The sequence below is a fragment of the Phyllobates terribilis genome, unplaced genomic scaffold (assembly GCF_046119375.1).
Source record: "Phyllobates terribilis strain yellow unplaced genomic scaffold, ASM4611937v1 Scaffold_170__1_contigs__length_4071412, whole genome shotgun sequence".
Lineage (NCBI taxonomy): Eukaryota > Metazoa > Chordata > Amphibia > Anura > Dendrobatidae > Phyllobates > Phyllobates terribilis.
The window spans coordinates 452993-469154 of record NW_027362930.1 but is presented as its reverse complement, the minus strand read 5'-3'; the positions used below and the strand labels follow the sequence as shown (position 1 = coordinate 469154).

The following is a 16162-nucleotide window of genomic DNA, read 5'->3' as shown; positions in this document are numbered from 1 at the left end:
GAGCCCTCCTGCTAAGGGTAGACAGCTGCTCGTTCCACCCCACCCCCCGCCTTAATTGGTTCTCCTCCCTTCCAACGGTGTTGAGGCGGGTGGGAACAGCAGGGGGTGAAGGTGCTGTGTTTAAAGAGGTGGAGTTATGCAGATCTAAAACGCGTGGATTGCAGCAGCAGCAAGCCGAAAAGTGCAGGCATGTAAGGGATCTAGAGGTTGACAACATGTCTTCTTAACGGGAGTCCAGGAGCTCATCTCCACAAATGGACTTTTCAGGATCCTTGGGTGGCTCCGTAGTTTGAAACCAATTCTGGTTATCGCTTCTCGGCCTTTTGGCTAAGATCAAGTGTAGTATCTTTCGAAAAGGCGGTTTTGGATGTTGGCCGCCCTAGTAGATTGATACATTATGCACACTGGGGTTTAGGCGCTTGTTAGTACGCCAGGTGGCTAATATAGTCATCTGGTGGAAAGCATGGCCCCCCAGGATCGACGCAATTGGGCCGGGGAAGATCGAAAGCCCGAAGTGTGAAGTGCCCCAGGAGTGGTGACCCTGGGGTGCCTTAACTCACTGGGATTGGGAACCCCACTTGAGTTTATGGCACATTTGCACAAGCACTTCAAATTTTCTTTCTTCGCACACACCCTTATTCCGGGCCTTCTGGCCTTAGGATGGGGAATTTTTCAATTCCCGGTCGAAGGTCCGGGCAGTATTATACTGTGAAACCTTCACTATTTATTTAATTTCTTTGTCACTGTGTGTCCACTTATTCACGTGTGTCACGTCCTACTAGGATTTTGTTGGGATGCGGTTCTCTTACGGGTTCCTCTCTTGGCAGGTCTAGGGGGGGAGTGTGTGGCCATCAGGTTCCGCTCCCCCCTGAACCCCCCTGGCTCTCCTCTTTCGGGAGGAGAGCATTGTTGGCTCCCCTCTTCTGGGAGGGGAGCACAGTCTTTGGCTCCCAGTGCCTTGCTCGGGTGAGAACTCGGGCAGGTGCTGGGGGTAAGATTGGGTCGCCTCTGGCTTCGGCTGGAGGTGGCTTTTTGTCCCTGTTCCTCGCTGTGGCCTTTTGGCTCGGAGGGACGGGGAATGGTTTGGGGGACCCTTCTCCTTTTGGAGAGGGTTTCAAGAAGACCAGCATCCTAGTGCACTTTTTTTGTGGCACTTGTCACTTTTTTAAGCGCACTCGGGTTTTGTACACGAATTCGGGCTTTCGATAAAAAAAAAAAAAATCTGTTCTTATCAGTTTAATATCTGATACGTCCCCTATCTGGGGACCATATATTAAATGGATTTTTAGAACAGGGAGATGGAAAAAGAGCTTGCTCTGTCCACTCCACGCATTGACCTGGTATTGCAGTATCTCCAGGACCGGTGCACCCCTTCTTTAATGCAGTTTCTAAAATCAGAAAGAATTGAATTCAATGTTTTTTGTTCATTTTGCTTGTTTGTCGGATTTTGGGATGGACTCTTTGGCTTTGCTTTTCTTCTCCTCATTGGATTTTTCATGTTCAAAGTTGCAGAAGCCAGATTACAAGCTCATTTTGGTTCAACTTCAGCAACTGTGCATTGCATTGCCATGTAATGTGATGCAATGCTATCTTTCTAGCTCTCCCTTTTTACTTCCTTTTGGATAAACAGACATATTAGGCAAGCATTTTGGAGCTTTCACCTAAATAACTACAGGTGGTGAGATAAGCTGCACAATATAATTGACCTTTCAGTATATTGTTGCACACACACCATCTATTTAGCAAATGCCCTTGTTATCAACAGCAGCCTTTTAAACTCACCTGAGCTAACAGGTATGTGCGCTGGTTACTCTGCTGCGCTTAAAATTTCTTTTTTGGTTTGCTACAATGCCTTTTCTGAAACGTTGTCTCCTTCTGCTGGAACACTGACTTCTTTCATTTAATGCCTGCAGACTATAAAAGAGAACCCAACCCAAAAAGTTTGGTTGATTAGTCTGTGGCATTCTGTTAAACTGTTGCTTATGGCGGTCTCTGTGAGCTTCTCAGCGACATTCAGCCAGCCAGGTATCCTGCCTGCAGTAGATGGAATGTGGCAATGGAACGCTGGCTGCGCGTGTCATAATAGGCTCTGAGCCTTTATATACCTGTGCACAGCAGCAGCCACCTTCAGTCTGCTGCTGGACAGCCAGCAGCAGCAGCAGCAGGAGAGGTATGTAATCAGGAGCCCTCCTGCTAAGGGTAGACAGCTGCTCGTTCCACCCCACCCCCCGCCTTAATTGGTTCTCCTCCCTTCCAACGGTGTTGAGGCGGGTGGGAACAGCAGGGGGTGAAGGTGCTGTGTTTAAAGAGGTGGAGTTATGCAGATCTAAAACGCGTGGATTGCAGCAGCAGCAAGCCGAAAAGTGCAGGCATGTAAGGGATCTAGAGGTTGACAACATGTCTTCTTAACGGGAGTCCAGGAGCTCATCTCCACAAATGGACTTTTCAGGATCCTTGGGTGGCTCCGTAGTTTGAAACCAATTCTGGTTATCGCTTCTCGGCCTTTTGGCTAAGATCAAGTGTAGTATCTTTCGAAAAGGCGGTTTTGGATGTTGGCCGCCCTAGTAGATTGATACATTATGCACACTGGGGTTTAGGCGCTTGTTAGTACGCCAGGTGGCTAATATAGTCATCTGGTGGAAAGCATGGCCCCCCAGGATCGACGCCATTGGGCCGGGGAAGATCGAAAGCCCGAAGTGTGAAGTGCCCCAGGAGTGGTGACCCTGGGGTGCCTTAACTCACTGGGATTGGGAACCCCACTTGAGTTTATGGCACATTTGCACTAGCACTTCAATATTTCTTTCTTCACACACACCCTTATTCCGGGCCTTCTGGCCTTAGGATGGGGAATTTTTCAATTCCCGGTCGAAGGTCCGGGCAGTATTATACTGTGAAACCTTCACTATTTATTTAATTTTTTTTTGTCACTGTGTGTCCACTTTTTCACGTGTGTCCACGTCCTTACTAGGATTTTGTCGGGATGCGGTTCCCTTACGGGTTCCTCTCTTGGCAGGTCTAGGGGGGGAGTGTGTGGCCATCAGGTTCCGCTCCCCCCTGAACCCCCCTGGCTCTCCTCTTTCGGGAGGAGAGCGTTGTTGGCTCCCCTCTTCCGGGAGGGGAGCACAGTCTTTGGCTCCCAGTGCCTTGCTCGGGTGAGAACTCGGGCAGGTATTGAGGGTAAGATTGGGTCGCCTCTGGCTCCGGCTGGAGGTGGCTATTTGTCCCTGTGCCTCGCTGTGGCCTTCTGGCTCGGAGGGACGGGGAATGGTTTGTGGGACCCTTCTCCTTTTGGAGAGGGTTTCAAGAAGACCAGCATCCTAGTGCACTTTTTTTTGTGGCACTTGTCACTTTTTTATGCGCACTCGGGTTTTGTACACGAATTCGGGCTTTCGATAAAAAATCTGTTCTTATCAGTTTAATATCTGATACGTTCCCTATCTGGGGACTATATATTAAATGGATTTTTAGAACAGGGAGATGGAAAAAGAGCTTGCTCTGTCCACTCCACGCATTGACCTGGTATTGCAGTATCTCCAGGACCGGTGCACCCCTTCTTTAATGCAGTTTCTAAAATCAGAAAGAATTGAATTCAATGTTTTTTGTTCATTTTGCTTGTTTGTCGGATTTTGGGATGGACTCTTTGGCTTTGCTTTTCTTCTCCTCATTGGATTTTTCATGTTCAAAGTTGCAGAAGCCAGATTACAAGCTCATTTTGGTTCAACTTCAGCAACTGTGCATTGCATTGCCATGTAATGTGATGCAATGCTATCTTTCTAGCTCTCCCTTTTTACTTCCTTTTGGATAAACAGACATATTAGGCAAGCATTTTGGAGCTTTCACCTAAATAACTACAGGTGGTGAGATAAGCTGCACAATATAATTGACCTTTCAGTATATTGTTGCACACACACCATCTATTTAGCAAATGCCCTTGTTATCAACAGCAGCCTTTTAAACTCACCTGAGCTAACAGGTATGTGCGCTGGTTACTCTGCTGCGCTTAAAATTTCTTTTTTGGTTTGCTACAATGCCTTTTCTGAAACGTTGTCTCCTTCTGCTGGAACACTGACTTCTTTCATTTAATGCCTGCAGACTATAAAAGAGAACCCAACCCAAAAAGTTTGGTTGATTAGTCTGTGGCATTCTGTTAAACTGTTGCTTATGGCGGTCTCTGTGAGCTTCTCAGCGACATTCAGCCAGCCAGGTATCCTGCCTGCAGTAGATGGAATGTGGCAATGGAACGCTGGCTGCGCGTGTCATAATAGGCTCTGAGCCTTTATATACCTGTGCACAGCAGCAGCCACCTTCAGTCTGCTGCTGGACAGCCAGCAGCAGCAGCAGCAGCAGGAGAGGTATGTAATCAGGAGCCCTCCTGCTAAGGGTAGACAGCTGCTCGTTCCACCCCACCCCCCGCCTTAATTGGTTCTCCTCCCTTCCAACGGTGTTGAGGCGGGTGGGAACAGCAGGGGGTGAAGGTGCTGTGTTTAAAGAGGTGGAGTTATGCAGATCTAAAACGCGTGGATTGCAGCAGCAGCAAGCCGAAAAGTGCAGGCATGTAAGGGATCTAGAGGTTGACAACATGTCTTCTTAACGGGAGTCCAGGAGCTCATCTCCACAAATGGACTTTTCAGGATCCTTGGGTGGCTCCGTAGTTTGAAACCAATTCTGGTTATCGCTTCTCGGCCTTTTGGCTAAGATCAAGTGTAGTATCTGTTCTTATCAGTTTAATATCTGATACGTCCCCTATCTGGGGACCATATATTAAATGGATTTTTAGAACAGGGAGATGGAAAAAGAGCTTGCTCTGTCCACTCCACGCATTGACCTGGTATTGCAGTATCTCCAGGACCGGTGCACCCCTTCTTTAATGCAGTTTCTAAAATCAGAAAGAATTGAATTCAATGTTTTTTGTTCATTTTGCTTGTTTGTCGGATTTTGGGATGGACTCTTTGGCTTTGCTTTTCTTCTCCTCATTGGATTTTTCATGTTCAAAGTTGCAGAAGCCAGATTACAAGCTCATTTTGGTTCAACTTCAGCAACTGTGCATTGCATTGCCATGTAATGTGATGCAATGCTATCTTTCTAGCTCTCCCTTTTTACTTCCTTTTGGATAAACAGACATATTAGGCAAGCATTTTGGAGCTTTCACCTAAATAACTACAGGTGGTGAGATAAGCTGCACAATATAATTGACCTTTCAGTATATTGTTGCACACACACCATCTATTTAGCAAATGCCCTTGTTATCAACAGCAGCCTTTTAAACTCACCTGAGCTAACAGGTATGTGCGCTGGTTACTCTGCTGCGCTTAAAATTTCTTTTTTGGTTTGCTACAATGCCTTTTCTGAAACGTTGTCTCCTTCTGCTGGAACACTGACTTCTTTCATTTAATGCCTGCAGACTATAAAAGAGAACCCAACCCAAAAAGTTTGGTTGATTAGTCTGTGGCATTCTGTTAAACTGTTGCTTATGGCGGTCTCTGTGAGCTTCTCAGCGACATTCAGCCAGCCAGGTATCCTGCCTGCAGTAGATGGAATGTGGCAATGGAACGCTGGCTGCGCGTGTCATAATAGGCTCTGAGCCTTTATATACCTGTGCACAGCAGCAGCCACCTTCAGTCTGCTGCTGGACAGCCAGCAGCAGCAGCAGCAGGAGAGGTATGTAATCAGGAGCCCTCCTGCTAAGGGTAGACAGCTGCTCGTTCCACCCCACCCCCCGCCTTAATTGGTTCTCCTCCCTTCCAACGGTGTTGAGGCGGGTGGGAACAGCAGGGGGTGAAGGTGCTGTGTTTAAAGAGGTGGAGTTATGCAGATCTAAAACGCGTGGATTACAGCAGCAGCAAACCGAAAAGTGCAGGCATGTAAGGGATCTAGAGGTTGACAACATGTCTTCTTAACGGGAGTCCAGGAGCTCATCTCCACAAATGGACTTTTCAGGATCCTTGGGTGGCTCCGTAGTTTGAAACCAATTCTGGTTATCGCTTCTCGGCCTTTTGGCTAAGATCAAGTGTAGTATCTGTTCTTATCAGTTTAATATCTGATACGTCCCCTATCTGGGGACCATATATTAAATGGATTTTTAGAACAGGGAGATGGAAAAAGAGCTTGCTCTGTCCACTCCACGCATTGACCTGGTATTGCAGTATCTCCAGGACCGGTGCACCCCTTCTTTAATGCAGTTTCTAAAATCAGAAAGAATTGAATTCAATGTTTTTTGTTCATTTTGCTTGTTTGTCGGATTTTGGGATGGACTCTTTGGCTTTGCTTTTCTTCTCCTCATTGGATTTTTCATGTTCAAAGTTGCAGAAGCCAGATTACAAGCTCATTTTGGTTCAACTTCAGCAACTGTGCATTGCATTGCCATGTAATGTGATGCAATGCTATCTTTCTAGCTCTCCCTTTTTACTTCCTTTTGGATAAACAGACATATTAGGCAAGCATTTTGGAGCTTTCACCTAAATAACTACAGGTGGTGAGATAAGCTGCACAATATAATTGACCTTTCAGTATATTGTTGCACACACACCATCTATTTAGCAAATGCCCTTGTTATCAACAGCAGCCTTTTAAACTCACCTGAGCTAACAGGTATGTGCGCTGGTTACTCTGCTGCGCTTAAAATTTCTTTTTTGGTTTGCTACAATGCCTTTTCTGAAACGTTGTCTCCTTCTGCTGGAACACTGACTTCTTTCATTTAATGCCTGCAGACTATAAAAGAGAACCCAACCCAAAAAGTTTGGTTGATTAGTCTGTGGCATTCTGTTAAACTGTTGCTTATGGCGGTCTCTGTGAGCTTCTCAGCGACATTCAGCCAGCCAGGTATCCTGCCTGCAGTAGATGGAATGTGGCAATGGAACGCTGGCTGCGCGTGTCATAATAGGCTCTGAGCCTTTATATACCTGTGCACAGCAGCAGCCACCTTCAGTCTGCTGCTGGACAGCCAGCAGCAGCAGCAGCAGCAGCAGGAGAGGTATGTAATCAGGAGCCCTCCTGCTAAGGGTAGACAGCTGCTCGTTCCACCCCACCCCCCGCCTTAATTGGTTCTCCTCCCTTCCAACGGTGTTGAGGCGGGTGGGAACAGCAGGGGGTGAAGGTGCTGTGTTTAAAGAGGTGGAGTTATGCAGATCTAAAACGCGTGGATTGCAGCAGCAGCAAGCCGAAAAGTGCAGGCATGTAAGGGATCTAGAGGTTGACAACATGTCTTCTTAACGGGAGTCCAGGAGCTCATCTCCACAAATGGACTTTTCAGGATCCTTGGGTGGCTCCGTAGTTTGAAACCAATTCTGGTTATCGCTTCTCGGCCTTTTGGCTAAGATCAAGTGTAGTATCTGTTCTTATCAGTTTAATATCTGATACGTCCCCTATCTGGGGACCATATATTAAATGGATTTTTAGAACAGGGAGATGGAAAAAGAGCTTGCTCTGTCCACTCCACGCATTGACCTGGTATTGCAGTATCTCCAGGACCGGTGCACCCCTTCTTTAATGCAGTTTCTAAAATCAGAAAGAATTGAATTCAATGTTTTTTGTTCATTTTGCTTGTTTGTCGGATTTTGGGATGGACTCTTTGGCTTTGCTTTTCTTCTCCTCATTGGATTTTTCATGTTCAAAGTTGCAGAAGCCAGATTACAAGCTCATTTTGGTTCAACTTCAGCAACTGTGCATTGCATTGCCATGTAATGTGATGCAATGCTATCTTTCTAGCTCTCCCTTTTTACTTCCTTTTGGATAAACAGACATATTAGGCAAGCATTTTGGAGCTTTCACCTAAATAACTACAGGTGGTGAGATAAGCTGCACAATATAATTGACCTTTCAGTATATTGTTGCACACACACCATCTATTTAGCAAATGCCCTTGTTATCAACAGCAGCCTTTTAAACTCACCTGAGCTAACAGGTATGTGCGCTGGTTACTCTGCTGCGCTTAAAATTTCTTTTTTGGTTTGCTACAATGCCTTTTCTGAAACGTTGTCTCCTTCTGCTGGAACACTGACTTCTTTCATTTAATGCCTGCAGACTATAAAAGAGAACCCAACCCAAAAAGTTTGGTTGATTAGTCTGTGGCATTCTGTTAAACTGTTGCTTATGGCGGTCTCTGTGAGCTTCTCAGCGACATTCAGCCAGCCAGGTATCCTGCCTGCAGTAGATGGAATGTGGCAATGGAACGCTGGCTGCGCGTGTCATAATAGGCTCTGAGCCTTTATATACCTGTGCACAGCAGCAGCCACCTTCAGTCTGCTGCTGGACAGCCAGCAGCAGCAGCAGCAGGAGAGGTATGTAATCAGGAGCCCTCCTGCTAAGGGTAGACAGCTGCTCGTTCCACCCCACCCCCCGCCTTAATTGGTTCTCCTCCCTTCCAACGGTGTTGAGGCGGGTGGGAACAGCAGGGGGTGAAGGTGCTGTGTTTAAAGAGGTGGAGTTATGCAGATCTAAAACGCGTGGATTGCAGCAGCAGCAAGCCGAAAAGTGCAGGCATGTAAGGGATCTAGAGGTTGACAACATGTCTTCTTAACGGGAGTCCAGGAGCTCATCTCCACAAATGGACTTTTCAGGATCCTTGGGTGGCTCCGTAGTTTGAAACCAATTCTGGTTATCGCTTCTCGGCCTTTTGGCTAAGATCAAGTGTAGTATCTGTTCTTTTAAGAACACAAGAGCTACGATCTACACTTGACGAGAGCGATCGAACTCGGAAGGAGAAGAGCTTCGGAGCCCAGCTGACATCAGAGAACGAAGGCGGATATCGGTGGGAGGAAGAAGCTCTAAAGAATCCAGAAGAAGACGAAGACTCGGAGAAGAATCGGGCTGTCCTGTGGAATCTTCGAGGAAGAAAATCATCGAGACAAAGACCTTTCGGGGAATTTGTCCAGAACACGACGGGAGAAGAATCTGCATAGCTCCACCCATTCCGGGAAGAGTTCCAGATCCAGCTCCAAGAAGTAACTGCAGGAGGAAAGCCATGGCAAGCGCTGCGAGGAAGGCCGAAAAGAAGAGCCTGGAGCTGGGGACAGCCAGGAGGGCCCAGCCAGGAGCCGATTCTGACCCCAAGGACTCTGCCTCCACGACTGGCCAGCAGAAGGGACCCCAGAAGCCCCGCCACGAAGCTCCAGCCCTGGAGCCATGGATGCGGCAGACGGTGGCCCTGAAGCTGAAGGAAGTGGATGGAAGGGTGCCGGACATGTCCTCGGACGTGTTCTGCCAGAAGATGCTGCTGGATCGAGGCTTCTCCAGGTCGGACACCCTCAGCATCCAGACCTTCTTAACGGGGATCTTCTTCGTCACCTTCGCCACTGTGAACACCTGCAGGAGGTTCTGGGAAATGGTAAGCGCAAAAGGACCGGATAATTCTTTCTCTGCCTTTACAGGTAGCTGCCCTATCCAGAGGGATGAAAGGAGGATCACGGTCTCCATGCGCAACCCGCACACCCCAGGCCAAGACATCTGTACCTTCCTGAGACGCTTCTGTTTGGTTGTGAAGGAACCCTCTCACATCCTGAATGGACTCGGCTTCTGGACAGGTAAGTGGTCGGTGACCGTTAGACTTCACAGGGACCTGGCGTACTCAGACGGACTTCGGCACCTGCCCCCGACATTCTCCCTGGGCAACTCCTACGGCCTCATCTATTACCCGGACATGCCGCGGAACTGCAGGAGATGCGGCAAGAACGGCCACGAGATGAAGGACTGCAAGGAGGATGCCTGCAGGATTTGTCGAGTGACGGGACACAGCTCGAAGGACTGCCCGAAGAAGACGTCCTGCAACCTGTGTGGGCTGGCGGCTCATCTGTACAAGGATTGCCCCAGGCGTGAGAGATCCTGGGCATCGGTGGTTGCGACGACCCCAGCTACGGAGGACAAGGCCCCGACGACCAGGCCTGTGAAGGTCAAGGACGCGACGACCAAGGCCCCAGCGGCCAAGGCCGAGACGACCAAGGCCAAAGCGGTCAAGGAGTCGGTGGCCAAAGCCCCAGCGACGGTCCCAGCAGCTCCGAAGCAGAAGAAAAAGTCAAAGGAGGGTAAGAGTTCTGTCACCCCTCTCTCGATCCCTCCCCCTGCCACCCCCGTCCAATCCCCCTCCACCCCGGCCACCCCTGCTGAGGATTCCACTTCCTCTTCCTCCTTCCCCTACTCCTCAGCAGGTGTCCTTTCCCCTGCCCCGGCAGCCACTCTCCCTCCCCAGACCATGGTAGCGGTGGAATTAACCTTTCCTCCACCCGCCGCTATCTATTCCGAGGAGGATTTTCCCCTTCTTGTCTCCCCAGTTCCAACCCGGGGAAAGAGGAAGGTGGAGGACAGCCCTGCTACTGAATCCTCCAAAAAGAAGATTCTGGATTTCATAGGCGAAAAGGAGGATACCCTCCCTGAGCCAGAAGAGATGGAGCACATGGTTGAGACCCTGGTGGCCGAGCCAGAAGAGGAGGAACTGGTGGTCGCCGAGATTGAGGCCGCGCTGCTTGACCAGATGGAGGAAGAGGGCCTGCTGGTGATCCCGTCACCAGCAGTCAACACCGACGAGGGACCACCCGACCGGAGTGGTAACTAAGGTGTATTGCCTGCGCTAACTTTTTCTTTTTTCCCTACATGATGGCTAATATTAACTTATTTTCCATTAATGTCAGGAGCATCAAGGACAAGTTCAGACATCAGACTATTTATGCCTTCCTTACTTCCCAGTTGTGTGATGTTTATATGTTGCAGGAATGTTCCCTTCCCTCCTCTAGGTCCTTCAAACATCTGGCCAGGGAGTGGTCCCACGGTCCATCCTACTGGTCCGGTGGGGGTGACTGCAAGTCTGCGGGGGTCGCAATTCTGATCAGGGGGGGCGCATTCACGCTTGAGTCCGTCCAGGAGCTCATCTGCGGCAGGGCTCTTGTTGTAGATGGCAACTGGGCGGGAGAACCTGTCAGGTTCATCAACGTGTATGCGTCCCCACTGAAGAATGAGCGTTTGGAGCTTTTCCAGACCCTGCGGCTTCAGCTTGCCACCACCAGGACCTTAGTGATGGCCGGGGATTTCAACTGCCCCATCGAGGAGGACGGTCGTAGTTCTGGCACATCTGCCAAGTTGGACATCACGTCCAAGCTGCTCATCGAGATGGTAACCGAGGCCTCTCTTCAGGACGTGGTGGGCTCCATGGGGAGAGGCTCCACGAACTATTCGTGGAGCCGACCCGATGGCTCACTCCGCTCCAGGATTGACTTTGTGTTCACCTCTCGGGCAGTCAGGCAGAGTAGGCACTCGATGGTCTCCTGCTTCTTCTCCGACCACAGAGCCATTCACTTACAAGGTGTCCTCGGCGACGGTTTTCCGTCCGGCCCCGGCTCCTGGAAGCTGAATTGTGCTCTGCTGGCTCAGGATGAAGTCGTGGAGGAGCTGAGAGCAGCCTACGCAATGTGGCAGTCCTACAAGGGTAGCTTCCAAACAGTCTCTGATTGGTGGGAATATGTTAAACTTGAGTTTCGCTGTTTCTTTCAGGCCAAGGGTCGACAACAGGAGTGTGAGAAGAGGAGGGACTTCAGAGGGCTGCAGCGCGAGCTGCGGTCGCTGCAGGACCTTCTTCACTGCGGCTGGGACGTGAGGGAGGAGCTGGAGGAGACCAAGAAGAGCCTGAAAAGGCACTTTGAGGAGGAGTCCAAGCGAATCATCTTCCGTTCCAAAGTGGAGAATCTGGAGAAGGGTGAGAAATGTAACTCATTCTTTTTCAGGAAACTTCATGCCGGTCACACGCCCCTGAACGAGCTGCGAGACGAGAGCGGAAACATGCGACGTGGGAAGGAGGACGTGATGAGGGTCGTCAGCGACTTCTACAGCGAACTCTACTCCCACAAGACTACCGACCCCGACGCTGCTGATAAGTTCCTGTCAGGTATCACTAACCATCTTGATCCTGCAGGCACGGCAGCCTTGGACAAACCTCTGATGGTGGGCGAATTGCTCTCTGCCGCTAAATCCTTTAGGACCGGCAGGACCCCGGGCAGTGATGGTCTTCCAGCGGAGCTCTATGTAGCGCTGGGAGACCTCATCTGTCCGGACCTGTTGGACCTGTACGAGGAGATGGTGGTGGAGGGTAGAATGCCTCCATCTTTGAGGGAAGGAATGGTCACGATCCTGTACAAGCGGAAGGGAGAGAGGTGCGACCTGAGGAATTGGCGTCCCATCACTCTGCTCAACGTGGACTACAAGATCCTGGCCAAGACGATGGCGACACGACTTAAGACGGTCATCGGACGGATCATCCACCCGGACCAGACCTGCGGCATCCCTGGACGTCGCATCGCAGACAGCCTCGCTCTCGTGCGGGACACGGTCGAGTACATCAAGGTCCGCCGCGCACACGCGGCCCTGGTCTCCTTGGATCAGGAGAAGGCCTTCGACCGGGTTTCCCACGAGTTCATGGGCCGAGCTCTGCACCGGTTAGGTTTGGGTAACATGTTTTGTTCGTATGTCCGTCTGATGTATTTTGATATCCACAGCTCGGTGTTGGTGAACGGCTGGAAGACTGACCCCTTCCCTGTCCTCTCTGGGGTCAGACAAGGCTGCCCTCTATCACCTCTTCTTTTTGTTTGTGTTATAGAACTCTTCGCAGAGGCTATCCGGCAGAATGGAGAGATCAGAGGGATCACCGCACCGGGTCCGGGACGACATGAGGTCAAGTGCTCGCTCTACATGGACGACGTCACCGTCTTCTGCGCTGATCGTGGTTCAGTCGACGCCCTCGTCCAGACGTGTGAGAGGTTCGGCCGGGCTTCAGGGGCCAAAGTCAACTGCAGGAAGTCGGAAGCCATGCTCTTCGGGGATTGGCAGCCGGCCTCCTCCGCCCCCTTCCCCTTCAACATTCAACCGGATTTCCTCAAGGTGCTGGGAGTCTGGTTCGGGAAGGAAGGAGCGGCCCTCAAGTCCTGGCAAGAACGCTTGGCCAAGGTGAAGCAACGGATCGGACTCTGGAGCCTCAGACACCTCACTTGTGAGGGTAAGGCACTCGTCCTGCGTAATGAGGTCCTGCCCGTCTTGCAGTACACGGCGCAGGCCTGGCCCCCACACGTCACTGTGTGCAGGGCCATTACCAGGACAGTGTTTCACTTTGTCTGGGGATCCAAGATGGACAGAGTCAGGCGGGCCGTCATGTACAAGGAGCCTCGCAAGGGTGGGAAGGGCGTTCCAGATATCCCCACCCTCCTGCGATCCTCTTTTGTGTGTGATTGTGTCCGCCGGACTTTGCAAGTCAAGAATGGCTCCGCGGGCAGGTCCATGTTTCGCTTCTTCCTGCTTCCTCTTTGGAGGCGACTCGGCTGGGACAAGTGGGACAGCTCCTTCCCCTACAACTGGACGACGCCATGGTTCTACGGAGACGTCGTTCGATTTGTGGGGGAGCATCAACTGGAGGGACTCAAGCCCGACTTGTGGAAGCCCAAAACTATCCACAAGCTAATCAGAGCCAAGGATGACGTGGAGAACATCACAGGACTTCACCAGGACACGCTGGAGACTGTGTGGACAAATGTGTCGTCTGACAGGCTGACCAACGGGCACAAGGACTTGTCGTGGATGGCGATTCAGGGCGGACTGCCCGTCCGGTCATTCATGCATGCCCGGAACCTGTGTAAGACCCGGTACTGCCCAAGGTGCCCCTTCGTGGAGGAAACATCTTTGCACACTTTTTGGGACTGCGGATTTGCACAGCGCCTATTGACTGCACTTGAGGACGACCTGAGGAACTCTGTCCCCAGGGCGAGCCTATCGCACCATTCTGTGCTTTACGGACTCTTCCCTGGGGTTCATACCGTCGGAGCCATCCAGGAGGCTTGGCGCCTTATGAACTGCTTCAAGGATGCCGTTTGGGTCGCCAGGAACCGGCTCATCTTGAGGAGGGAGAGGATGTCCATCCAGGACTGCCGCAGGCTGATCCACAGCCTGCTCAGAGACTATTCCATCATGGACGGTCCGGAGGACGAGGACGAGGACTAAACCCCTCCTCCCCCTCTCCCCTTATGTGTCTTGTCTTTCAATAAAGCTTCGGGCCTGTGATTTTCCCCTCCCCATCCCCTTTTTCCCAATCCCCATCCCTTATCACGGTTCGTCGTACTGTATTGATTGACATGCTTTTTCTTTCAGATTGAGTGTTTTGTGTAGCATAGGGGTGTGATGTGTCTAGATAGTGCGTCGTATCCTCATGCTATGTAAATATGATGTAGAATTCTGTGTGTACTGGGCTGCGGCACTGTACACTGTCTGTTAACTTATTTTTTGTGCTAATAAAAGATATATTCAATCAAAAAATCTGTTCTTATCAGTTTAATATCTGATACGTCCCCTATCTGGGGACCATATATTAAATGGATTTTTAGAACAGGGAGATGGAAAAAGAGCTTGCTCTGTCCACTCCACGCATTGACCTGGTATTGCAGTATCTCCAGGACCGGTGCACCCCTTCTTTAATGCAGTTTCTAAAATCAGAAAGAATTGAATTCAATGTTTTTTGTTCATTTTGCTTGTTTGTCGGATTTTGGGATGGACTCTTTGGCTTTGCTTTTCTTCTCCTCATTGGATTTTTCATGTTCAAAGTTGCAGAAGCCAGATTACAAGCTCATTTTGGTTCAACTTCAGCAACTGTGCATTGCATTGCCATGTAATGTGATGCAATGCTATCTTTCTAGCTCTCCCTTTTTACTTCCTTTTGGATAAACAGACATATTAGGCAAGCATTTTGGAGCTTTCACCTAAATAACTACAGGTGGTGAGATAAGCTGCACAATATAATTGACCTTTCAGTATATTGTTGCACACACACCATCTATTTAGCAAATGCCCTTGTTATCAACAGCAGCCTTTTAAACTCACCTGAGCTAACAGGTATGTGCGCTGGTTACTCTGCTGCGCTTAAAATTTCTTTTTTGGTTTGCTACAATGCCTTTTCTGAAACGTTGTCTCCTTCTGCTGGAACACTGACTTCTTTCATTTAATGCCTGCAGACTATAAAAGAGAACCCAACCCAAAAAGTTTGGTTGATTAGTCTGTGGCATTCTGTTAAACTGTTGCTTATGGCGGTCTCTGTGAGCTTCTCAGCGACATTCAGCCAGCCAGGTATCCTGCCTGCAGTAGATGGAATGTGGCAATGGAACGCTGGCTGCGCGTGTCATAATAGGCTCTGAGCCTTTATATACCTGTGCACAGCAGCAGCCACCTTCAGTCTGCTGCTGGACAGCCAGCAGCAGCAGCAGCAGGAGAGGTATGTAATCAGGAGCCCTCCTGCTAAGGGTAGACAGCTGCTCGTTCCACCCCACCCCCCGCCTTAATTGGTTCTCCTCCCTTCCAACGGTGTTGAGGCGGGTGGGAACAGCAGGGGGTGAAGGTGCTGTGTTTAAAGAGGTGGAGTTATGCAGATCTAAAACGCGTGGATTGCAGCAGCAGCAAGCCGAAAAGTGCAGGCATGTAAGGGATCTAGAGGTTGACAACATGTCTTCTTAACGGGAGTCCAGGAGCTCATCTCCACAAATGGACATTTTTCAGGATCCTTGGGTGGCTCCGTAGTTTGAAACCAATTCTGGTTATCGCTTCTCGGCCTTTTGGCTAAGATCAAGTGCAGTGATCTAGCGGTTGCTGCCTTGGTCTTGGCTGGGAGGTGCTTGGGGTACCCGGCTCCTTGGCCTGGGGGGATCGCTACACTCATCGGTGGAGCTAAACCCCCCTGCTGCTATTAGGGAGTCGGATTAGTCCCTGGGCAACGAGAGGCGATCACCTTGTCACCACACATAGCTGTGGCGGGCAACTGTCGCCACACATAGCTGTGGTGGCAACATTTGGAGGATTAAAAGGAAAAACGGAAGGAAAACGGATCGTTGAGATGGAGTTTTGGAAAAAGAAGAGATGCTTACGTTTTTTTGTGAAACGGGAGACGGAAGAAACTTTTTTGGAAGAAAAATGGATTCTGGAAATTTTGAGGAAACATGAAGTTTTGGAGAAGGATATCTACTGTATGCAAGAAATAAAGCAAGGTAAAGTTTGTGATGTGACTCTAGTTTCTGAGGAAAAGTGCATTCATTTTTTCAAAGGCTGGAGTGAAGAGGATTCTGGGAAAATTGGAGTAAGTGCATCATTCATGGGGAAACCGAAGAGTGTGATAATTTACATGGACAATCCGTTTGTGGAAATAGAGGAGATAATG

The 16162-nt window shown here is 49.8% G+C and overlaps 5 non-coding genes and 4 pseudogenes across 5 annotated transcripts; all 9 read left to right on the top strand.

Annotated features, from left to right (window-relative positions):
- Nucleotides 1-307: 307 nt before the first annotated feature.
- LOC141211864 (U2 spliceosomal RNA) lies at nucleotides 308-399 on the top strand (annotated as a pseudogene).
- Nucleotides 400-1188: 789 nt separating this feature from the next.
- Nucleotides 1189-1374, top strand: LOC141211697 (U2 spliceosomal RNA). The gene has a single exon (XR_012281643.1). It is a non-coding gene; the product is annotated as a U2 spliceosomal RNA (small nuclear RNA).
- A 1115-nt stretch (nucleotides 1375-2489) lies between these two features.
- LOC141211871 (U2 spliceosomal RNA) lies at nucleotides 2490-2581 on the top strand (annotated as a pseudogene).
- A 794-nt stretch (nucleotides 2582-3375) lies between these two features.
- On the top strand, nucleotides 3376-3553 carry LOC141211644 (U2 spliceosomal RNA; annotated as a pseudogene).
- Nucleotides 3554-4671: 1118 nt separating this feature from the next.
- On the top strand, nucleotides 4672-4862 carry LOC141211705 (U2 spliceosomal RNA). Its single transcript, XR_012281648.1, has one exon. It is a non-coding gene; the product is annotated as a U2 spliceosomal RNA (small nuclear RNA).
- Nucleotides 4863-5977: 1115 nt separating this feature from the next.
- On the top strand, nucleotides 5978-6168 carry LOC141211693 (U2 spliceosomal RNA). Its single transcript, XR_012281639.1, has one exon. It is a non-coding gene; the product is annotated as a U2 spliceosomal RNA (small nuclear RNA).
- A 1121-nt stretch (nucleotides 6169-7289) lies between these two features.
- On the top strand, nucleotides 7290-7480 carry LOC141211681 (U2 spliceosomal RNA). Its single transcript, XR_012281633.1, has one exon. It is a non-coding gene; the product is annotated as a U2 spliceosomal RNA (small nuclear RNA).
- Nucleotides 7481-8595: 1115 nt separating this feature from the next.
- On the top strand, nucleotides 8596-8673 carry LOC141211819 (U2 spliceosomal RNA; annotated as a pseudogene).
- Nucleotides 8674-14237: 5564 nt separating this feature from the next.
- LOC141211602 (U2 spliceosomal RNA) lies at nucleotides 14238-14430 on the top strand. The gene has a single exon (XR_012281571.1). It is a non-coding gene; the product is annotated as a U2 spliceosomal RNA (small nuclear RNA).
- Nucleotides 14431-16162: the final 1732 nt, after the last annotated feature.